At 41.2% G+C, this 25393-nt stretch overlaps 1 long non-coding RNA gene across 1 annotated transcript; it reads right to left on the minus strand.

The window, feature by feature from the left end:
* Window positions 1–2636: 2636 nt before the first annotated feature.
* Window positions 2637–25300, minus strand: LOC148133175 (uncharacterized). Its single transcript, XR_015747179.1, has 3 exons — window positions 25165–25300; window positions 6068–6206; window positions 2637–4467 (listed from the first exon to the last, which is right to left on the minus strand). It is a non-coding gene; the product is annotated as an uncharacterized LOC148133175 (long non-coding RNA).
* Between the last annotated feature and the right edge of the window lie 93 nt (window positions 25301–25393).

Genomic DNA, 25393 nt, shown 5'->3' on the forward strand with positions numbered 1-25393 from the left:
AGCAACTATTCCTGAGTCTTTTATCGTTCTCTGCTCCTAGTATCTGCTTATTTTTGTAACACTTAATAGGCTAGTTGAGGGCTCTCGAAATGTTAATCCTTTTCCTCGAGTCAATTTCCAAAGTCTTATCTGGTGATTTTTTTTTTCCTCTCATGATGGGCCCAGAATTTGCAGGAGAGGTATTTTCCTTAATAGGTGGTTTTTTTTTTTTTTTGTTTTTTTAACAATAAGACTCATTAGTCAAAAGAAATACCGAGGGCATCCATTTCAGAGTTGAGTTCGTCCAAGCTGCTTTTTTTTTCCTGTCAGACTTGTTTTTGTGGTCCTATCATAATCTGATGGCAGATCAGAATTCTCTCGTTTCAGATGTTGATCACATTTTAATCTGAAATATTTGGAAGAACTATTTCAGCTTGAAATGCAATGAATATTTGAAATGATGAGGGGAATCAATCAGCACAGAGAAGAGGGACAGAGAGGAGGGAGGGGGAGAGGGAGAGGGAAAGAGTGAGAGAGAGAGATTGTAACTGAAGCCTACTAGTTGTATCTTTCAGGTAGCCCTATCAGATCTGAAAATATTTCCCCATCTTTCCCCATAGCCCTATCTCCAATTCACATCACTTTCTCAATTACTGGGATCTTTACCCTTCCTAATCTACTAAGAAGATGCCTCTCCCACAGCCTTATAAGTAGCTTTTTCAAACTTACAAAATGTGCTCAATTGAAAAGATAAGAAAATGAGGGTTAGTATAAACTGGAAATTGCATTTGTCTGCCCCTTCCTCCATCTACACTTCCCTTTGAAATGCCCTAAAATGCCTCAGGGTGCTAAAGGCAGTCATTGATATAAGAGAAGCAAAAGAGAGGGAGGGGACTTTAATATTGTTATTTCTTTCACTTAGTGGACCATCCACCACTGAAGTCTGTTGGTGGTTTATAATGATGACAAATATAAAAATCTTCAACACCTAATAACTATAAAACCAGGAAAATCAATATTTCAAGGGTAACAACCAGTACTCTGTAATCTTCCTGGAAACAAACAGGCAGCAAGAGCGGTGTTTAAAGCATAGGCACCTATGTGTTCTGCCCAAATCCAGCTACAATTTGGATATTTTAATGTTTTCAGACTAGAAACAAAGCAGCCTCACATAAAGCATGTTATCTTAGACTAGGGGTGTCCAACCTTGGCAACTTTAAGACTTGTGGACTTCAACTCCCAGATCCCAGCAAAGCTGGCTGAGGATCTGGGAGTTGAAGTCCACAAGTCTTAAAGTTGCCAAGGTTGGACACCCCTGTCTTAGACAAACCTGGAAATTATTAGAAAATGTATTAAGAAATTTTTTATCTTAATACAGTTTAAGATACTTTTTTCCAGAAGGAACTCAGCTGCCCTATCAACCAAAGTTAATTAAAATTGATCATAATTGGTGTCATAATCATAGAAATCAAACATAGAATGAAATCCAGAAGCTCACCCAAACAAGCTATTTATTCCATTTAAGAAAGGGGTGTCAAACTCGATTTCATTGAGGGCAGCATCGGGGTTGTGTTTGAGCTTGGGAGGGGGCATGGTGGGTATGGCCAGGGTGGGCGTGGCCAGCTCGACATCACTTGTGTTGGGGGTACCCGTGGTGGTCCGAGCGTTCTACCAACGAAAAAGGTCCCTAGCTCAGTTTTCAGCTGCAACGGCCTCCTGCAACACTTTGCCACCAAAAACAGAGCTTGGGAGGACCACGTGCAGCCCTCCCAAACTCTGTTCTCGCTGGCAGAGGCACCACAGAACGGTCCTTCGTTATTTCCACGGCAGCCCCACAAGCCAGATCTAAGCACCCTGCAGGCCGGATCCAGCCCCAGGCCTTGAGATTGACACTGCTGATTTAAGAGAACTACTTTCCATTGTAAAATACTCAGATCTACCAGCTCTCTGTCATTAGGGCTGCTCAGAATAAACATCTCCATTTTTGCCTGTGTACACTTGTAATTTATCTCTCATGCGATCCATTATTGATGGTGGAAAACATACAAGGGAACCAAGCCATTGTTTGAAAGTGTCACAGAGAAATAAATTTGAGTGTCATTAGCACACTGATAGTACCATAATCTTGCTCATCTAGTAGTTTCATGTGGTTTTTGGAATAGATATGAGACAGAATCCCGAAGGACAGTATAGTTTTCTCCCATTTTGAGGAAAAATTACCTTCACGCAACACCAATTGAACTCTAAATGTTCTAGTAATTTCACCTTTTTCCAGATACTGCTTTCCTCACAATCCCCAAAAAAATCTCATCAGGGAATGAATTTGCAGATGCAATGCACAGAAAAATCTGTTTCTTTACAGCGTATCAGTTTTTAGAACTTGGAAGAGCAGAACCAGGACCTCAAAGAACCAGAGTTTGCTCCTTTGTCATGCCAGGTTGGTTCAAAATAAATCTGAGATCATGCACAATTTGAGAATCAGGGATGAGAAGTCCAATTTGGTAGTGTTCTTTCTTCCAGCTAAGAACTGATGTGGGAAGTCCCAGCTTCAGCTTCTCTCTCAGTCAAGGAAGGTCACCAGATGGCTTTGGACAAACCAAAGCAAGATGGATGGACTAAGTAACAGTAGCGTTTAGAATGGAAGAAATGAAGGACTAGCTTATGAACAGTTTATTATAAATTTCGCCTATCTTTGTGGGTCATTATGAGTCAACACTGATTTGATGGCATAGTATCCATCAATCAGCCTTGAGAAAACTTGGGAGTACAATGATGGAAAATCACTTTTCCTCAGAGTTTTCATAAACAGCTTAAACAATGATGAAAGTTGGGAATATCTTTATAAATTTCTTTTCGAACTTTTCCTGTTGGAAGTTTTCATTATCTGGTGAGTTTTATAACTTGAAAATAAAAGCCTGTGCCACTGCTATTATCCACGATGTCTTTGGAGAACTAGAAGCTTGTACAATAATACCTTACACTTAACAAGACGTTGATTTTTGCAAAAAGAATGGGCACCTAAAACATGAAGCAGATGTAACACTGCATGATCTGATAAACATCCATCTCATCCATACAGAACAGAAAAGTTTTCTTCCCCAACTTTAATTCCTCTTCAAATGGCCAACTCCTAGATAATCATAAGGCTGTAGGCATCTGAAGCTAGCCATAGGAACCAAGATAATAAAATGGGAAACATATTGTCATTGTCAACCCTGAAGCTGGCTTGTCTGGAGCCATCTTGGGGCTTCAGTGCTGCCCCATTAGAGCTGAGAGATAGGGATTAGAGATAGCTGAAGCTGTATAATTAAAATAAAATACTTTCTCTTGGGAACCAAGGACGTTCTCACACCTGGCCGGAGGAAGGAGTGATGTCACAAGACCAGCAGATGCTGCCAGGATTGGGCCATGTGACTGGTTGTTTGGGATGGGGGAGGGAACTTTCATTTTAATTAGGTGAAAACCAAAGGACCCTTCGGTATTGGTTTTCACCAGATCCGTGCCAACATATTTCCAATGAAGCTAATCTTTGAGAAATCTACCTGCCTTGAAGTTTTTGCTTGCAATAGATCCCTGACTTGAAACCCTGACAGTCATAATGCAAGCTTTGCCCTTTTATACTTGTGTGGCAATTTCACCTACAAGGAGATGAGAGGTAAGAGTTGATGCTTCACAGCTGCTTGCAGATATCCCCCCAACAAGGCAACGCTGGTTGAGTTAACCCATTTTGCTAAGCCAAGGGTAAAAAATGACTGGCCTCTGGACCACATGTAGTTTTAGAGGAATCAGATGTGGCCCATGTTGTTCCTTTGACCTACATCTTTCTATTTTTTCTATCTTTACCTATTTGCTGCCATACACGCTGTCCTTTATCCACAGGCTTTTTCACCATCATAAATATTGTCTTTTCTTCTCACTGGCTCTCTTCTATGTTCTACGTTGTTGTTTTTTCATGGTTCCAACTCCTCTTCAGCTAGACTATAATGCAATTTCCTCTTTACATGTTGTTTGAACAAGCATGATGGCTTATTTAATGAATCGCACTAAAGAAACCTTGATTTAGTATGTGGTGTGAACACAGTTCACTATTTGTGAACATAATTTAGTCCTGGCCAAAGCCTTGGAGTAGTTTAGAAGCATCTTGACTCCTGACTGAAGTCATGTCATCCATTGAAAACCAGTAGAAACCATAATAATATAAAAATGATCGAACATGCTTTGTGATATCCCAACATAAACTCCAGCTTAAACATCAACTACAAGTGCATAAGTCATACAGTTTGTGCTATAACATGTATTCCTCTTTGATCATACAGTATCTCTCTAGGATAACTATGATACGATTAGCTTGTTTGGAGAAGTAGTCCAATTTTTTTTCTGACTTTTCACTGGAAGTTGAACCAAAACATTGTCATTCCCCAACACCGCCCAACAACTCTTGCAATTTGTGGCGCCGCAGAACGTCTTGCCTAACAGGCCTTCCACGTCCTACACATAGGAAAGAGAAAAGGTTTAGGCAGTCAATACTCTTCTCACCATTAAAATTAATAGCCTGTGAGTTTCGGACTGAATTTTAAAATGGCTGGCTGAAGAATTCTGGAAGTTGAAGTCCACATATCGTCAATTTGCCAAGGCTGAGAAATACCGATGTAGAGGAAAGTAGTTACACTAAAAGGAGTAACTTCAACTGCTGAATCAATTTGAAGGGAAGTTCTCTTGGGCTTTGGTGTTGAGACTCATTTCAAGAGGTCTTATAGCAAACCTCTGCCTGCAATGGTGCATCAAACTTAAAATACAGGAAAAAGAGTCATTCCAAAGCCATTTGTCCACTGTATCATTCATTCCATTCCGCAAATGGCTATTCAGATCTCCCAGCAACAGTAGACAGCAGCTTTTGAGAGCCTTCATAAACAGTTATAGCAACCCCAGCTCATAATGGATAAAAAGCTTCGAGTCAAAGGCTTAGATATTACATTGTGCAAGTTTTGAATGATTATATAACCCTCCTCGTAAACTGTTGCTCCCAAAGCCTAAGGCTATAAATTCTTGATCGGGCTAGCCTAGTTTTAAAAGGCTACATCCTGCTTCTTTTTCCTGCCCTTAGGACCCTTTGTGCAAAGCTCATTGTTGAACTAAGCAGAGACACCAACAAAGGGAATCATTTTACAGTTTGAACGCTATGCAGAAAGAATATTGAGGAGGGGCAAGGCGTTTAGTGCTCTTAACTGCCAGCATTTCAGAGGTACCTAATTGATGGTCCTCTACTGATTTAACTCTTCCAGGCTTTATACAACTCCGAGTAAATTTTTTAAAAAACTGACCCTAATTTAGCACTGGTCACTCTAAGCCAGAAACGATGCTTTACAAATCATCATGCAAGTAACACTGTAATGTGTTGTATTCATGGCAATTGATCCAAGTTAAGGTATAAAGAGAAACATATTATTAACTTGTAGGATTCATGAAGTCAGGCATCGTCCCACTAGCAATTGGGAGCCTGAAGATGACTTCCTGAACTGTGTTCACTGAACATGCAATGATGAATGACTTTCAGTGGTACAGTAGTTTAAAACACAAAAAACCCAACTTCTACTAATATATGAATGAATACATACGTATGAATTCACTCCATCCTGCTTCCTCATCCCTAGATGGGATGAGTTCTAAGCCCGCAAATGAAAATTCAATGTAAAATGTATAAGCATGCTTCAACATCAACTATAGTTTCTTAATGATCTAATGTCCTACATTCACTATTTTTCACAATTATTTAAAGTGCACCAACCTCTCCTGGACTGTATGAGTGGATGCTGCCAAAATGAAACCATGTAGGATTGAATTGACATCTACTGATCTAATTACAATTTATTTCAAAGTTATGTATGCTCCCCCCCCCGTTTTTTTTTTATACTGGAAAAGAAGGCAACTGAAAAGAAAAAGATGGCAATCATTTGTTGACCCATGAAATATTCCAAATTGGAAGGGCTGATAAAGGGACAGAAGATGTCCTAAGGAAAGAGAGAAGCATTGGGAGTTGATAGTAAGGGTCAAGAGCAATGGGTGTATCAACTGTATGAGACTGCCAGACCTGGAGTATTTGACCATTCCTTATATTTCTTTAGAATGTAGTAGAAGTCCTTAGTCCATGTGATTCCAACTCCCATGATCCCCAGTGATTAGCCAGAGGGGAGGCACAGTTAGTATCCTGTAGAATTTGCAGTTCAATACTACCTACAAAGAAACAAAGGTTGACAAATTTGTTAAATTTGATCATCCATGCCCAAAAATGCCATGGTAGCTAACAGCTAGACTAAGGAGATTCTCAATCATCCAGGTCATGGCTGTCCCAAAGGTGCTGTTCAAAAGGCAACTGGACTTTCTTGGGGGTTTTTTCCTTGAAAAAAATTCAAATTTAATATCCCGTTGCTCTGCTATCGTCTGTGAGTGCTGTTTTACAAATGCAAAGGGGACAGGAGCTGTTTCTAGTTATGATTGGGAGGGCAATCATCTCATCGGCAGAGAAACTCTCTGCGGCTGGAGAAGTGCAAGAGGAGTGCAGTGTGGTCTAGCGACATTTCACTATCTTATCCTGCATTGCGCCAACTCCATATGCATAAACTGGTTTCAAAAGTTCAGTCATTTGGGCTTGCCTCTAACCACAAACCTCAGTCTTTCACAATTCTTCTCCAGTGAACCACCCTGGAAAGTAACTGTAAGACTGGGCTAATACAAAGAAAGTACTCAAAACCAAAGGAGTCCTGAGCACTTGACTGAAGGGAGACTGAAGCCACCAGAACCTTTGGAGACAATTAGATCATGATTTGTAGAAAGGAATCCCCCAAGAAGGAATTTCCCGCCGTCTATTCTGCTTTCACAGAAATATATGCATGTGGGATTTCTATTCCCTATTCTACAATCTCCCTTAGAATCCACAGATGTCATTGCCCCAAAGATGCTTTTCCAAAAGGCAACTCAACTTTTTGGGGGGTTTTTTCCCTTGAAAATGTTTTGCTTCTTATCCAAGAAGCTTCTACAGTTCTGACTGAAGAAACTTCTTGGATGACAAGTGAAATGTTTCCAAAGAAACCAGGAACATCCAGTTGGCTTTGGGAAAAAGCATCTTTGGGACAACCATCACCTGGATGATTGAAAAATCTCCACAGACATGCATATGTCATTCAAATCAAAATTCAGTTGGAATACCGACTACGCCACTTGAGATACTGTTCTGTGATTGACTTATCGCAATTTTATACCACTTGTTAAGGAACAAATGCTTTTGCAGTCTAAGGAATTGCTAAATCAAACTGTTCAGTAACAAAGCAGTTCCTATAGTTAAACAAAAGACCCATTGAAAACATCAGTATTTTTATTCAATTAGAAGCAAAGCGGAACATCCTTAAGTCTCCTTTGCAAATAAGTGAAGGAAAAGCCAGGTCCTTAAGTGAAATGAGATCTTAGTCATAGAAGAAAGAGAAGGTCTGGGAAATATCCAGAAAGAATTGACATAGAAGTTAGTCGGAGAGTTAAGCTTTGTGCTCGAAAAACGAATGAACATTTGCAAGTAGTTTATATATTTAATTATTGGAAATAAACTATCTATTGTTGTTTAATTAGATAGAGTTAAGAGATTTCCAAGTGTAAATCTACCTATTGATTCATTTTTCTGGTTTGTTTTTATACAATTTTTATTATTTTTATATATTACCCAAGGTGGCCAATGTATCTAATTCTCCTTCTCCCTCCCATTTGCCCCACAACAACACTGTGAGATGAGGTGGCTGAGAGAGAGCAACTGGTCCAAAGTCATCCAACAAGCTTTTATGTCTATGGTGGGACTAGAATCCATGACCTTAAGTCCAGTACTTATACAATTACCATTAAGACAACCCTATAAAGGCTGAAGAACTCCAAATGACCATTAGAGGCCATCAAAAAAAAAAAAAAAACCAACAACCAGAGAACTCAAACTGAATTTCATGCCCAATATGGAATCTCTGCATGCAATTGGGTCACAAACAAATTGCTTCCCATGGTATTGCTGTTCTTATGATCTTAGCCTTCTGCTGTTTGTGTTTCTGCTACTGGAACTGACTGCTGAATGAGAAAATTGAAAGGGATTGAAAAAAAAAAACATGGTTGTATCGCAAACCTGTTTTGAAAAAAAGAAAGATCATCTTATGATCTTATGCCAGGTTATGGGAAGTTTCTTTGCAAATCAGTAGCCAATACTACATATTTTGAAACTGATAAGAGGAGCTGACTAATTTCAGACTCTGTCTAGAGAAGCCTCCAGACGTTCACTCATTTCTAAACTTCCACTGCATCCCTTGCAAATAAGAACGTATATTGCTTGGGAGGTATGTACTACAGGTGCAGAAAAACATGAGTTTAAAGTATACTTGCTCCGTGGTTTTATTTGTTGGTTTATTACTTCAATTTATATAGCTGCCCATCTCAGGTACATAACTCTGAGCCCAGGGAGCATCTGTTGCAATGGACTTAGTGCATTGAAACCATTTTTTATAGATCCAGAAATAGAAATATTAACCTTAAAAATTCTTCCAATTAAAAAAAAAAAAAGACTCAGGAAGCAACCATTCCTTATCAGTCTACATAGCTTGTATCAGTCCTACTATTCTCTAAAGTAGGGATCCCAACTTGACGGGCGGCCCGGCGCTTCAGGCTGGGCGCCGCGCAGGATCCAAAATACTCGGATGGCGCAATGTGAGATGACCAATCATTGAATACATTAATGGCAGTATTACCGAAAAAGCTACCGGGCCGCCATCTTTTGAAAATTGAACGCGCCAGAACCAGCGATGGGCCGGCGGGGGACCCTGCTCAAAGTAAAAGCAGAACTGAAAGGATGGGAGATGACCAATCATTGAATACATTAATGGCAGTATTGCCCAAGAAACAAGCCGCATTTGTGTACATCTAAATACCTCAACAATACTCTTCTGACAACGCCTTCTGTGTTGGGCAGATATCTAAGTATCTTTCTTTGCTTGATACTACAAATGAGTTTCACGCAGATCCACGCAGTATCAAATTAATTAAGCTTGTTGTATTACTTGGTAGATTTTTCTTTCAAATGTTACCTTTTAGGATTTAAAGTACATCTGAATTGTTTCCCTCCCTTCCCCCCAAAAAAATTGTCAGGGACTTTCCATTAATGACTTCTTGATTTATGAAATCACAAAACATGAATATAAGAAAGAACATATAGCATAAAGTCCTAGCAACCAAACCCAACTATCTAAAATTGAAGAAAACCAAACACTTTGCATACCCCAGAAAGCTCACATATCTGGGAAGCTGCATAAATGAATGAAGGGTGAGCCCAAATTCAAAACAAGGTAAAAATTATTTTAGAAATAGCTGACTATTGTACAGTTCACTGGCAGCTTTGTATTGTAAAAGACTGATGCTACAATTTACAAAGATCATGCCCTCTTTAAATAAATATTTAAACCAATATATTTGGCATGTAAGAATACAAAATGATGCTTTCAACAATGTAAAAAAAAAAAAAAACCAACACTCTCTTCAGTTTATCTTCGGTGCTACCATTCATGATAGCTGGTTCATTATGGTGAGTGCTAACTTTAACAGATAAATAGGAGGAGGAAACTATATTTTATATGATAAGGACATATTTAGAGGAGAAGCAAAAGATAACCTGAGAGTACTCCTGCGAAAAGCTGTCAAAAATAGTACAATCAGTTTCTGTTGTGTAGATACGACAAGTTAATGATGTTGAAGTGAAAGCCTCCGGCGAAATGGGGCAATCACAGAACAAGCCTAGTTCCTTATCTCACAAACATGATGGAGCGAATCCTTCACAAAGTATGATAATCCTGTGTATCTTTCATGCTTTGTCCTACAGCTTCACAATGACAATACTTCATTCATGATAACTAGGACAGGCAGACAGGAAAGGGCTCCAAAAGGAACCATGGGGCAGCAGGGACTATGTTCAGAGTTTCTGGAACCAAGCTGGAAGGTTGAGAATACACATTCCTTCGTGGAGGATGAAGTCGGGGGCACCCATCCATCATTTTGCCCGCCTTCTGCTGGCATTGAATAGAGCAATATCAACTGCAACTAGGAGGGGTTACAACATTTCACTTCCTTCTCCAAATGACAAAGGGAAGGGAGTTGTTTGCATAAACACCCCTGTTTATGCAACTAATGGGCTGCATAAACTCACCACTTAAGCCATTGGCTCAACATGAAAAAAATAACGAGGAAAATCTTGGGTTTTGTACTTGGCCATGAGGGAGTTCTGGTACTGTTGGTGCATGCTCATCTAAAGAGTTAAAATAGAAGCCAGTTCAGTCTAGTGGTTCAGGCACCAGGCTAGATGCCAGGAGGTGTTCTGGACCCGAGTTCTAGTCTTGCTTTAGACATGAAAGCCAGCTGGGTGACTTTGGTCCAATCGCTCTCTTTCAGTTCAACTCCACTTGCAGGGTTGCTGTTGTGGAGAAAATAAGTGGAGGAAGGATCATTAGGTGTGTAAAGGCAGGATGATCAAGATAGATAGATAGATAGATAGATAGATAGATAGATAGATAGATAGATAGATAGATAGATAGATAGATAGATAGATAGATAGATAGATAGATAGATAGATAGATAACAGAATAGCTTGAAGGAGAGGTGCATTTCTAAACTTGTGTGTCCCAACCCAACTCATAGGGTTGATGTTGTGGGAAAAAGAGGAAACATGTTGGATATGTTTGCCACCTTGAGTTATATGTAAAAAAGTAATAAAGGAAAAAAGAAAGAGAGAGAGAGAGAGGCAGAGGGAGGGAGGGATGACAGGTCAATTTTACAAAAACAACTATCAGGACAGGCAAAACTGGCTTCAAAGGTAAAGAATCAAACTATTAAGTGTCACTGGCAGGCCAAATCATTTAAATATGAATGTATATCAATCAAATATGAAAGGATATCACCATTTAGAGCAAGCAGTAGGGATGTTGAAAGAAACTTAAGCCACCACCTACAGACTGGCTTCACTCTTATTTTCAGAATCCCAGAGTATTTTTTTTTTCCAACTTTGACATTGAAAATTGGTGATTGGAACACATTAGGCCCGGCATGTATGTAATCTTAAGACCATCCCTAAATTGAAATAATGTGATCTAACACACATTGACTCTTGGTTTCAGACAGGAAAAAGATATCTGCTACTTACTATTACTATTGCTACTGTTGAGAAGTGGATTTTTTTCTAGGCAGCTTTCACTTCCTCACTTTTTTAAAAAAATTACTGGAATAGAAAAGTAGGAAAAGGGCGTTGGTACTTACCTGACACGCCCGTTCTCTTTGAGCTGTGAAGAGCATCCAGTAGTGGGAGGTGCTTCAGTCTCTGCATGTCTAGGCTGGGCTTAATTTGTGAAATGCTCCTCCTCCTCCACGGGACTCCTCCCCAGCTTTCCCCCGTTTTGGCGGAAGACGAGAGAAATAAACGCCCTCGTCCTCAATACCCTAACAATTTGTTGGCCGAAACAGGACCCCACCAGACGGAAAAATGGGTGGGGCTGGATGCTCTTCACAGCTCAAAGAGAACGGGCGTGTCAGGTAAGTACCAACGTCCTTTCTCCCATGAGCTGTTCAGAGCATCCACTAGTGGGACATACCAAAGCTTGGCCTGTCCTACGGGAGGGACTCCGTCTGGCCTGGAATCTCCTCCTGGTCCCTGTGGACCCGTTGCAGAACTCTTCTGCCAAAGGAAGCCTCAGCGGATGCAAACACATCTATTTTATAATGTCTAATGAATGGCGATGGGGAGGCCCAAGTTGCGGCTTGACAAATTTCAGTTATTGGTGCCTGTGTGGCCCATGCTGCCGATGTTGCAGCACTCCTTGTTGAATGAGCAATTATGCCCCTGGGCACCTGCAGGGATTTAATCTGATACGCTTTCGCTATTGCGGCCCGTAACCAACGGCCTATCGTAGGTGAGACCTTGCATCCCTGAGTGTTGGGCTGAAAGGACATGAATAACGCCTCCGTTTTCCTGAAAGGCGCTGTGCGTTTGATATATATTTGCAATGCTCGCCTCACATCAAGCCTATGCCATTGCAGTTCCATCCCCTGGGATGGTCTGGGGCAAAAATTAGGAAGTATCAGCTCCTGTGCCCTATGAAAAGCAGAGTTAATTTTGGGTATAAATGTAGGATCAGGGCAAAGGACCACCCAGTCAGCATGGAAAATACAAAGATCTTGTCTGATAGACAAGGCTGCAATCTCCGAAATACGACAAGCAGAGGTGATCGCTACGAGGAAGACTACTTTATACGTCAGAAATTGTAGACTTGACGATTTCAATGGTTCGAAAGGGCCCTTAGTGAGTGCGACAAGGACCTTGTTAAGGTCCCAGGTGGGATAACGGTGTGCCTCTGGAGGGCGAACGGTGTACCTCTGAGGGGCTTCGAGAGCAGGTGTACTGCTCGAAGCTCCAGCCAGTTTATGCTGCACGACTGTTCTATGGTGGACCAGCGGCCTTGGGTTGTAAGCGATTGGACGTGAGCTCCCCATCCAAACAGGCTGGCATCAGTGGTGATGGTAAGTCTTTGTGGCTCCTTGAAGAGACAGCCTCTGTTGATGACTGGTCTGGTCCACCAGAGGAGAGATATGAGAACCTTTGGTGCCACCCTGACCTTGTGTTTGGAGTTGCTTCGACCGGAGCACTGTTACGAGAGCAGGAACCACTGGAGGGATCTAGTGTGGAGGCGGGCCCAAGGGATGATAGAAATACATGAGATCATCTTGCCTAACAATTTTGATAGTTCAGCTAGGGACACCCTCTTAAGACCCCTGATCTCCTTAACTAATTGCTGAATGCTATTTAGTCTATCTGGTGACAGGTAAACCTTGCCTTCCACAGTATCTATGACAGCCCCCAAATGGGTTATCCGAGTCGATGGTGTTAATTGACTCTTCTTCCAATTTATTAAAAAGCCATGCTTTTGTAGGGATTGTAATGTGTTCTGAGTGTCTTTGACTGCTTGATGGGCGGAAGGTGACAAAATCAAGATGTCATCAAGATAACACTGGAGTCGTACGGGGATGTCCCTGAGATGAGCAGCTAGCGCTGCGAGAACCTTCGTGAAGGTCCTAGGGGCAGAAGCTAGTCCGAAAGGAAGGGCCACATATTCAAAATGGTGGTTATTATAACAGAATCTCAGAAATTTATAGTGGGAAGGCCGAATAGCAATATGCAGGTACGCCTCCATCAAATCTATGGACATGAGGACGTCCCCCTTCCTGATGCCGAGTAAGATTGATTGTAGGGTATGCATTTTAAACTTGCGATACACTAAGAAACGGTTGAGACATTTCAGGTCTAATATCGCTCTCCACCCCCACCCCCCCGAACTTTTGGGCACAACGAAAAGATGTGAATAGAAACCTCGCCCTCGTTGAGTGGTAGCTACTGGTTGGATGGCTCGTATATCCAGTAGATGTTGGATAGCCGATTCCATGAGATTACGTTTAATCGGATCTCTGGAGAGAGGGCAGAAAAAATCTGGGGGAGTGGATTGAAACTCCAGCGCAAGGCCAAATCTAATCGTATCTCTGACCCAAGAATCAGAGGTTGAGGAGTCCCATTGGTCGGCGAATCAATTTAAGGCATCCACCAATGGGGGTTGGGTCCCGGGAGTTATCTTGGATGCCGAAAGGACCTGTTTCCTGCTCCCCGAAAGGATCTTTTGGATTGACCACCCCTTCTGCTCCTATCCCGAGTCGGACCTATCTGACTGCTGTCCTGGTCTGAATGGTGGGGGTCTCTGGTATCTGGGTGAAAAGGATCCCTGGTAAAAGGGTCCAAAGGATCCCCTCCGAAAGGACTGGGGATTTCTAGGATCTGACTTCCGAAACAGGGAAGGAAGAATTTTCTTTTTGTTACGGGTTTCGATTAGTAGCGGATCAAGGGAAGGGCCAAACAGTCTGTCTCCCACAATGGGGGATAAGGCCAGCTTGGATTTGTGTTTGAAGTTGGCTTGCCAATGTTTTAACCATAGCAAGCGATGCACTGTGACATGTGAAGTAATGGCCCTGGCTGCATGATAAGTTGCATCAGCTGAAAATTCAGCAGCAGCAATAAGTTTAGCAATATCTTGTTGCGCTCTAAGGTTAGAACTAGGGACATGTTGCTGTAAGAGACGGAGCCATCTGAGAGACGAACATATGAAGAAGGAGGCGGCCGTGGCTACTCTGATGGCCCACGCGTCAGACTGATGGGCTCTGCGTAGGGCTGGCTCGGCCCGTTTTTCCTCCGGCTTTAATGCCTCCAGTGCATCACTGGGAATGGAGGAGGACGCTAATCCCACTATAGGTTCATCTACCTCGGGAGTACTCAATAATTTTGAGAAATCAGTGGCCAGATTGAAATATTTCCTGTCATATCCAGTGGGGGCTGTGTACACTGCTGCAGAGGCCCACTGCTTCTGTACCAGGTCCGAAAACATAGGAGGAACTGGGATCACCTCTGCTTCAACTACTGGTTGGTTGAAGATCAGATCTTCTGGTCCCTCTTCCGAAGGTGTTGGTGTGGTGGACGGGGTCGAATTGTTTAGGCGTGCAATGTTTTTTGCCTTAAACAAGAGAGATCTGAAAAGCTGTGGGCGGAATAAGCCTGTAAAAACAGGTTGGTCGGGAATAAGACCCTCATCCTCAGACATTCCCCTTTCTAAGGGGTCTGCTTCTGACAGGGGCTCGCTATCATGTATTGATCCCGATTCAGCCTCTTCCATTTGATCAATTTGATCCACTTCTTCCTCTTCCTCCTCCTCCTCCATCAGCCCTTGAAGAGGGGTCCCCCCCCCGTAAATGTACCTGGGTATGGTGCTGCTCCGACCTCGTCAATGACCTCAGCGATTGGGACTCATGATCGGTGATCACAGGATATTCCCTGGTCATAACTGCGTGCTGAAGCCCCGCTGCGATTCCCTGGCGGATTGCCAGCTCCATCCAGGCTTTCATCCTCTCTGGAAACCTCCTCAATAAGACTATTGCCTTGACGAAGACCAGCAGCCGTTGGAGTGAATGTGGCTTCAGGAGCCCTTCGCGTGGTCGGTGTCCCGGGCTCTTGGGACTGTTGGCCTTGGGGAGCCAAGCTGCACCTGGATGAGAGGGAGAGATCTAGGGGAGGAGGAGGGTGGGAAGAGACAGGCGGGCTGGAGGAGAAGTCCTGTGGGACATTGTGCGCCTCCCAAGTGCGCTTGTCTATCTGTTTTTGTAGAGCTTTATGGCGCCTGATAGTGTCTCTTTCTGAGGCTTTAGAATTCCCCTTAGCCTGCTTAGGTTTGTGTTGAGATTTGGCTTTTGCCTTCAAGGATGAGGTCTGAGGGCTGCTACCGTCTGCCATTTTGATTCAAATTGGAATTACAGTATGCTTGTTACACAATGCTGTGAAGGTGGTTGGCACGCCCAGGGGCCTGATCTGAGTATAGACCGGTTGCCCTGATAATGGTTTTATTGCCCCCCTTTTTTTAATATCTAAAACTTATCTAAAGTGAGTCGTATCTCAGTAATAATATTTTATTGAAATTAAAATATTATACTGAAGAGAAATTTATTATTATTAATTATTATTATTATTATTATTATTATTATTATTATTGCTCTTATAAGCACTAATGTATATCTATATATATATATATCTATGATAATATGTATAGGAATGTTAATTAAGTAACACAATATTACGTGCAAAGTAAAGCCAAACAGCCAAATTGTGAACGCCTAAAAGCCCAGACTGATAAGTGTAGGGGCCCTCACCAGCTTCTCTGCACAGGTGGACACAGGCCTGGGTGCTTGCTGTTGTGCTGCTGAGATAATTGGGCTGTGAGGAAGCCAACAAATTAAAATGTAAAAATAGCCTCGAATGAAACCAAGCCAAGACGAGGGTATAATAGTTCCCAGAATATTTGAAGGGAACCTGCTGCTCTGAGCAGAACTACCTTACACAGCTGAGAATGACTACTGGCATGCGACCACGAGGTTTTGACAGCACAAAATGGCCTCCGGCCGTTAAACTTTTGGCGCACTCCTCAGCATCAAAACTCCCGCCTTGTGACTGAATAGCCTCCGATGCTTTTTTCAATGAGGCTAAGCGGCAGAAAAAAGGGTGGAAGTTACCCTGAAAGGGATCCCTGGTAAAAGGGTTTTTTTAATCCTCCATTCCAACTGGCGTTCCGAGGGGGGAAAGAGCGATACGACTCGGTTTGAAGCGAAAAGGCTCACGCCGCTGACTGGCTAAGGGAAAGAAACACTGAGGCGATCGAAATGGCAGGGGTGGGGATATCGGCTGTGGGGAGGGGGCGCGGAGCAGCACGTGAGCCTCCCGCCGTTTTGGGGCGCGAATCGGCGCTTCCTTGAATCAGAGCTGTCTGGCTGCGATATCAACAATGCGAGCCAATTTGAGAGATCGTAATGGAATACAAGGCTAGAGACATGCTGATTAACTGTCAAACCTGCTAGCAACGAAAGAATTTTTCCTGTTTCGGCCAAGGAAGAATCACAAGCACTGCCTATCTATGATGAGGCTGAGCAAAAAACTGGGGAACGCTGGGGAGGAGTTCCGTGGAGGAGGAGGAGCGTTCCACAAATTAAGCCCAGCCTACACATGCAGAGACTGAAGCACCTCCCACTACTGGATGCTCTGAACAGCTCATGGGAGAACGTACGGTATGTCACCAAGCTGTTAGTACCCAGTTAGATCCAATGAAGCTCATCCAGTGCAATAACAACCCACACACTACTCACTATTTCCAGGGAGATGAGATAGCGAAAATGAGTTGCTGGAAAAGGAATGACCTTTTCCACGACCAAGGATTGTGGCTTATTCCTGGGCAAACAATAGTTTCCTCCAAACATAAGTTTAATCTTTGAGGAAAATATTCCTCAAAGTTGCATTCCTTTTCCCTGTGTTGCTGAAGAACACAGGGAAAAGGAATGCAACTTTGAGGAATATTTTCTGTCCATCCATCCAGCAATGGAGAAAGAGAGATAAATTCTTCTGCGGCTTTTTGACACCAGTTATCTTTCAATCTGGTTCAAAAGAGCACACTTCTGAAAGTTCTTCGAGAGGAACAGAGAATTAGGGTGGTGTCGTTCTGGTTTATTTTTCAAGGGTGTGCATGAACATTCTGTTCTCTTCTGAGATACGCAAGCTGAAGTCCTCCAAGTGTCTCATACCACAACTCTTACAGCCCCTTGCCGCTGGCCAAGCTGCATGGAACTGGTGTCAACTGTAATCTAAAATATTTGGAGGACTGCAGGTTGCCTGTCTTTCATTATACAAAACTATCTCCAGTGGTCTAACCTTCCTAGCTTCCTATGCTTCAATGAAGACAACGTGTGGCAGTTTTTCAGGCTGGAAATATTGAGCAGTCAGGGAGGCTTCCAAGGGGGGAAAGGTAAGAGATGCACATCAAGCCCCTTTGCCACATCTTTACAACAACCAATTAAGTACTAAGGGCGTGGTGGAACATCAAATATCCTAGGAATAAAGTAGAAAGAGATCCCTTATTAACCTTGTGAAGTACATCCTTTTGAGGTACACCCATCAGGGAACAAACCCAATTCTTTTTTATTGTAAGTTTCATTAACGGAATCTTGCAAATCTGAAAGTACATCTCCCCACTCCCCTTTACAGTAAAAAAAACTAGGGAGAGTTTCTTCAGAGATTTTTGCCATGCCTCCCATTCCTTTAGCAAAATCTGCAGCCCTTTAATTTGATAATTTTGCAGCTCTTCGTCCTTTTTTCCAAGACCATTCCCTTATATCATTACCCGATACTTGTCAGCTCTACAGAGTACACCAGATTAAGAAACAAATGTCAGGTTCTATTTTTATTACCATAAAATCTTGCAAGTCTGAATGTATTTCTTCCTCCCTCATGTTATCTTTGTACAAAGGAACCGGAGATATTTTTCCAAATTACTTTTATGGTATGGGCTCAATCCCCACTTCCCTGACCTTTGACTTGGCAGCTGTTGTTCTTCCTGTCCTTCAAGGCTATTCCCTATGCCCTCTATACCTCTTTTTTAGGGAAGCAAACTTCTGAGAAACTGAGATACATGGACCTGTCAGTTGGAGAAGATTTCCAATCTTCCTGTCAGTTAGAGAAGATTTCCAATCTTGGATGATCACAAAGATTACAACTCAGAGAAAAAATAAACCCAAGGCACATTATCTTCTTTTATTCCGGTGTTTATTTTGATTCTCATTTGTGCTACTTGTTGGAAGGGTGCCAGACATACACTTGTGGTTGTTTTCTTTCCTGAGATTTGCCTAGAGAGAAACTCTGCTGGTTCCTTTGCTCATTGGTTTACTCAACACAACTCTGCAGGAGTCCTTTCCATTCCTAAGAAGCAGTAGGTAGCTTGTGAGGTTCCTGACTTATCAACATTTCAAGCAAATTCCAAGAACTGCTTCGAGGGGTTTGACCCACAGTTGTCTTCAGCTCTTGGCATTTCTCTTTAAAGATATGTCTTATCTCATCTGGATCTGCAGAAACTCCCCCAATGCAACATTCACTAACACCATAGACGTCTCAAGCCTCATCAAATTGCATCACACAATATTATTGTACTCATAAGGCATAAAATAAAATAAAATAAGACAGAAACAAAGCGCACCTGAATTTTCACCATATTTTTGGAGAATAAAAGATGATCATTTCATGGTGAAGACAAATGATCTGGGTAAAATTAGTTTTCTTTCTGGGTCAACGCACTATTTTCCCTAGAGTTTCTGGAAAAGAAATGGAGTCTAAGAATGAAGAAAGTAGGACATCGTTTGAGGTTTTCCCATGTATGGCTGTTGAAGGGACCACTACCAGCCTGAGTATATATTCTCTAACCAGTTGATTGGTTTAGGTGGGAAATATAGATTGGAAAGATCAGAGTCCATAATACATAGGAGATAATAATAAAATAAAATCAGATAGCAATAGCAGTAGCTTATATACCACTTCATAGTTCTTTACAGCACTCTCTGAGCAGTTTACAGAGCCAACAATCTGGACCTGCACTTTAACAATCTTGAAAGGATGGAAGCTTTGAGCCAGTCAGGATTGAACTGCTGGCAAGTTGGCAGAATTATCCTACAATACTGCATTCTGACCACTGTGCCACCACAGTTCTTTAGGATAGATAAGATTTCTTTTGCTATTCATAATGATGAGTTGCAAAGACTAACGAACAGACTTAGATCTCAGGACATTGTTTGCCCCGGTTGAATTAGTTTGCTAATATTATTTTTGCTAAAAAAAAAAAAAAAAAAGTTACCTGGGAAATCAGGTAGTTGACACTTTTTCAAGCTTCCCCTCAGAGGAACCAAAATGCTGGTTGATACAAGAGATACAATGTTGGAGAATGGCTGTATGTCTGGAGGTTCTTTCTGGTCCAGCTCAGGTATCTAGTAGCTTATTTCATTTGAGACATTTTCATATTGCATGTTGTGTGGACAAGGAGAGGTCATCTGGGTAACCAGTATAAATCATCTTACAAACCCAAGAATTTAAATATGGACATTAAAAAAGGGGTGATGTTGGATGGAATTTATATGCTACAATAACACATCTTCCTTTGCTTCTTTGAAACCCTCTGTGTAATTGTTCTTATTGCTTTTCTCCTCTTTGCTCTTTCATCTGTTGTTTGTCTTGCTTTGGCTAATACAGGCTCTTACAGGCTTCTTATAAAACTTAGCCACTATTTTCTTTGTACCTGAATGCTAGATTTAAAAAAAACTGGCACCAGTTATATTATCACTAACAAAGGTATTCCATTTCCATCTTGTGACTGCCTCTGAAATGCAAAACTGATAGCTGAATTTAACAAATGCTCTAATTTTTTTTTGAATTCCCTCTTATTTTCATTTGCTTCCCATGTTTTTTGCCTGATGATAGCTTCTGGAGAACCTGAAGTGCTTAAGTGTGTGTGTATCATTTATTTGGCCCTAATAAAGAATATCCAAGTATGAATGTTTTTCCTGGTGGTTATGATTGCTTTGAATTGGCTAGGCTTGTTTTGCACCTTTTTAAAAGGGCAAAGTTGAAATACTCATAGGAACTACCATAGAAACTTTACTTGTGCTCCTAGCATTTAGAAATGCTCAATTAAACAAAGTAGGCTTTTTATTCATTATGTCATTGTAAAGAACATGTTCTGAATGGGCTCTGGAATCTCAGAGCATAAGAATGTATCTTTATTCAATATTGAGGGGATTTGTTTAACTTATGCAAACACAGGAGGTGGCTCAAATAGAAAGAGGGAACCTTGAACTCATGAATGAAAGGTTGGATACAAATCAAATAAATGTAGAATACGTCTGCCTCAGCCAACACCTGTTACAATAAGGCAAAACAGAACTCCATCAAAAGAGCATGTTTCACAATGTGATACAATAGGGGTCCCCATTGACAGTGGCCATAACCAAATGGCTGGGACTTTTCCTTTGCTTCATTTTCTCATCCCTTTCTCTCTCTTTTTTGAACTCTTTCTACTCTTCCATCTGTTTCAGCATATATCTTTCAGGTTCCCTTTCCTTAATATTTATTTCTTCCCTGCTAGCATGAAATTAGGTCACGAACGACATAAATCTGAGAGTCAGCTGCTCCCACAAGTTGCCTATTCTAGGCTAAATAGATAAATAATTTAATGTCAGCAAACTTTCCATACTAGCTATGAGAACAACTTGCAAGGTCTGAAGAGGCCAACTGACCTTACATACCCTATGTGCTCATTATAGCAGGATGCTACTTTGGTTAGGAAACTCAGAATTTCTAGCACATAATTATTAGAAGTGTGAAAGTAATAGGTTTAGTCCTTTAACAAGTTTCCCACAGAAATGTGGGTAAACAATGGCAATATTTTATCTCTTTTTTGAAGAAAGGGAAGAAATCAGGCCGGGACACTTTACAAGAAATCAAGACAGGGATGGTCCTTTTAAATAGTCATTCATGTCCCATAAGTGGATATCAGAGAATAAAACCAGGAAAGATGAGTAGCATTGGGGCCTTGCACTACACAATGTATGAATGCATGTATCAGTATATCTTCACAAATAAACGTGAGAAAAACCTACCTTCTCAGCCTAAACTTACTGTAGGCCTGCAGGTCTAAATTCTTTCAAATAGAGGCAGTATACACATCACAAATGCTTTAAAAACAGGACAGGGAAAACTTTTTGCAGTTATGATTTTTCTTCCAGTGATGATGAAACTAATGATAGTGAGAACCCCAAGGAAGTGGGGGCATGACATTATACTATAGACCAGTGATGGCTAACCTATGACACGCGTGTCACTCGTGACACGCCGAGGCACTTTGACTGACACGCCTGTTTGTGTGGGGAAAACCTGCACATTTAGAGGCTGCCTGTGCTCTGTTCCAATCCCTGCTTCCTGCTTGTTGCGTGGAGGCGTGGTGTCACCGCTGCCGCAAGATCTTTGCAGCAGAGAACCAGTTTTAACCGCCATAAACTGAGGTTTGTCAGTTTCATTACCTCAGGAACGCTACAGGAGGAAAGGAGATCCATGAGGTTCACAGCCCTGTAAGGTGGCCTTCCGATCCCCACATCCTGCACCTGCAGCCCTGAGACCAGGGAGACGAGTTTCACAGCCCTGTGTGATCACCCCAGCCCAGTCCGTCATAAACCAAATTATTGATATTTCTTGAAGTGACACACGACCCGAGGAAGGCTACACTTTTTCCCGATTTTCGACACACCAAGCTGAAAAGGTTAGCCATCACTGCTATAGACGTTAACAGAGGTGTAGTTCCAGTAGCGGCTTCCTAAAATGCACTGATCATTTTTGACATACTAATGCAATGACGATGATACTCATTTCAGCAGTGTGACACCTGCTTTGTGGGCATTGCATTCGTTGCAAAAAGGTATTTGAATGCAGAAATATGGAGCTTAGGCGACTCTCAGCAAACAACAGAACAGAAACAGCGCAGGCAGGAACTCAAGGATATAGAACACTGAAGACTGAAGAATGCAGGAATCAGGGAAGTCATGTTGAATGAAGCAATTGAAACGCAAGCCTTATGCTTCAAATACAGGCTCGAATTTTTGAACACCCCCCCGCCCCACCTGTATCTTCTGACTGGGAGGAATGATTTCTACCTGTCCCTTATTATGGTAGTCTGTTTCAGGCTGTTTGCTTCTGATTTTGCCAAAAACAATCCTTGGACCCTTGGACTCCTTGTTATCTCTAGGACCAACTTCTCCAAACGCAATGTACCAGTTCTTTGCTATTACTGTTAGCTCCCAGATTGCTAAATGTTCAAATGATAGTTACTTAAGCAGCCAAATGTAAACTCCCTTGTTATCAATGAAAAGATCCCAGAAAGAGATCCTGAAATGCCATTAGAAAGAAAATTAGAAAAATCTTGATCTTAATATACATGGAGAGGGAAGGGAAGGAGGGAGGAGAGGGAGGGGGAGGGGAGGAGAGTTCCTTGAGTTCAAGCTTGACTTTTGGAGATCACATGTTCCTTTATCAGAAATAATATGAAAACCAACCTTCATTGCCTTTTTCCAGGATATTTTTTGACTTGTAAATCTTTCTTATACTCCTGGAGTCTTCAAAAATGCTAACTGTGTCCTAATGTTTTTCAGGATCAGTCAAAGTCAACTGTCCCATAGCACAATTCTAAGTGATCCTGGAACCACAACAAAAAGGGGTTCGGAGTCCTTGAAGAAACGTTATTCATTAAACAAACATTTTTTCTTTCTTGTTACTCAACATATCCTTCTACCACGACCACTGCTGCCTTTCTCTCATATTGAAGGGGCATGTTTTTCTTTGTCTTCTTTCCCTTATGCTGCTGGGTAATAAAAGGTAATAAAAACAAAAGATACTTAGAAATGAGGCTATGAGACTTGATCCCTTTGGTGTAACTGGAATCCACAATCACTTTTTCCCATTCTTCCTCAGAAGATCCACCAGGACAGAGATGCCATTGAAAGAGAGATGAATGTGGAGCTTTTCTTCCATCAGTCTCTCTCTGAGTTTGCTGGTATCTGAATTGGTTTAAGTGCTCCAAAACAATGATTATCAACCTTTTCTTCACCACAGATCTCTACTCCCCCACTCTTTAAATACTTTTGTGGCCATACGCCATGGCTATGGACCACCAAGACTTAACACAAGATTTAAAACATAGCATTTCTTCAAGCCTTCACAAACCTACGAGATTGAGCAGAAAAAAGTAAGCTTATAAATCTATCAAGTAAAGTGGTCCTTATTAAAGAAAGCTAATACAATATTCACACAGTCATTTTATCTTTGGGGCATTTTATCAGCTTTTAGCAAATCACAGGTTGCTTTCATTACAGTCAGACTGATTCAGATTTTACTCTGGCTCCCCACTGCTTATGATGTTCAGTTCTTAGAACAAAGGAGATAAAGGTTTCCCAGAAGTCCCTAAGCTGCCATATCTTGTGTGTTTTCAAATATCCATGTACATACTGAATTATTAAGCACAACATACAGTAGCAGTACTATATTTCAAATGAAGTTTCTCGGCTTAATTTCAGTTCTAAGCCATTCTAAAATTAATCTTTCTCTGGGGATATTCTTTTGATGGTTTTAATAATTATCTAAGCAAATTTGTCTCTATTCGTTTACTCTGACCACAAATAAATTTAAAAAAAATTGACACCCATAATGAGTGATTACATAAGGCTTTCACCCCTGTGGTTTTGCTGGGAACGATGCCAAGCTGTATATACCGGAACTCAGAGGAACGAATAAAGGTTCTTATGGTACTAAGCAGCAATACAAGATATTTCTAGAACAGACCAAGCAGGTAGTAGACTTATCCTCAGGGTCTTTAGCTGTACCATCTCTCTTCCTGTTTTGAATAGGATACCATAGCATCATAGAACACACTGTCCTGAACACAAACTGTACTTTATATTTTTAGCATGACCTTCTGTACTGTTTTTCACACCTTGTTGAAAAAGTTCTAAAGAAACCACCAGGAAAAAAAAATCCTCAGATATCATACAGATTGAAGTTCCTCAAATCATAAGCAATGTTTAAAACCACTTTCCCCATCAAGTCTAAGTAATAGGCAACGTTTGCTGTTGGGTCTGCATAACAGCAACCCCAAACGGTCACCCAGGATGTGTGATACTAACAAGATTTGGATCAACTATCTGCTTGGCAGTAGAAAACAATTAGGAAGTTTATTAGCTAGTGCTCACAAAACATAAGTTAATGGGATGTGGACAAATTGTAGGGCTGCTGAAAAGTATCTATTCTATGTTAAAGATGTTTATGTATATAATGAAAAACAAATGACAAGAACCATTATGTTTTTATATATGTGATGTGGCCACATGTGAAATAATTTTGATTGTTTTGAACATCCTATTTTAGAAATAATTGAAAAAGTTTACCCAATAACCAAAGAGATGAAACCTTTCTGGAGAAAGCAAATATATTAGGCTTTTCGGGGTAGGAAAAAAAATGGCAATTCTCTTTCTCATAATAGTAGAAGTCTGGGATCAACAGATGATATTTGCTGTAGATTCAGTACATTTTCACATCATGTATCAGTAATATTTGCAAGCCCACATTGTAGTGATGGAGATTTGAGAAATCCATGGAGAAATATCATTAAACTAAGAAGAACTGGTAGATGCAGGATGGTATTTACTATTTAAGACATGTTATAGTTTCTTTGACTAGGTAGCAGACTTCGTGAAACTAAAGTTTAGAAAACATTGGTGGTTAGCATCTATCCACATATTTGGAAAACCATTCAATTACCTCTGATGATTAGGTATATTGGATGAATTGAAGGAGAATAATATTCAGTATCTGAATGCACAGCTCTTCTATTCTTCATTAGGAGATCCTTGTTCTGATTTTCTAATTTTACTCTAGATTTTTCTTAGGATAGTCATTGTTATAGTACTTCATAATATGCCTCAACATCAAATCAATTGCAGTACATTATTTCTCCATGCAGTTGGCATAACAGATCGGGGTTGTAGAAGTGGGGTCTCCAGCGTTTAGCTCAAAAAGAAGCTTTAGAGGAGTGTAAATGTGAAGATGAAAACCACTGCCACATCTGGTTAAGTAAGCTAACATTCTGGAACTTGCCAATTGGGGTGAAGTGATGACATAATTCTAGTAATAACCTACTTTGCTTTATCTTTCTCATCTTGATTTGATGGCAGTTCCGAAAAAGTCCTGAAGTGTCATCCCACCTTGGCCTGCAGTGTAATCCTCAGAGATAAAACGAACAGCTTGTCCTGCTGCACAAATGGAGGCATGTTTGCCTGAGAGATTAACTGAGTAATCTTGCCAGTCAGTTCAGTCTAAAGTATCTTGTCAACGTCAGTTCAATCTAAACAAACAGTAAATTCT

Source organism: Notechis scutatus, chromosome 1 (genome assembly GCF_049901735.1).
Source record: "Notechis scutatus isolate UNSWTSFEM ecotype Mainland chromosome 1, rNotScu1.2, whole genome shotgun sequence".
Taxonomy (NCBI): Eukaryota; Metazoa; Chordata; class Lepidosauria; order Squamata; family Elapidae; genus Notechis; species Notechis scutatus.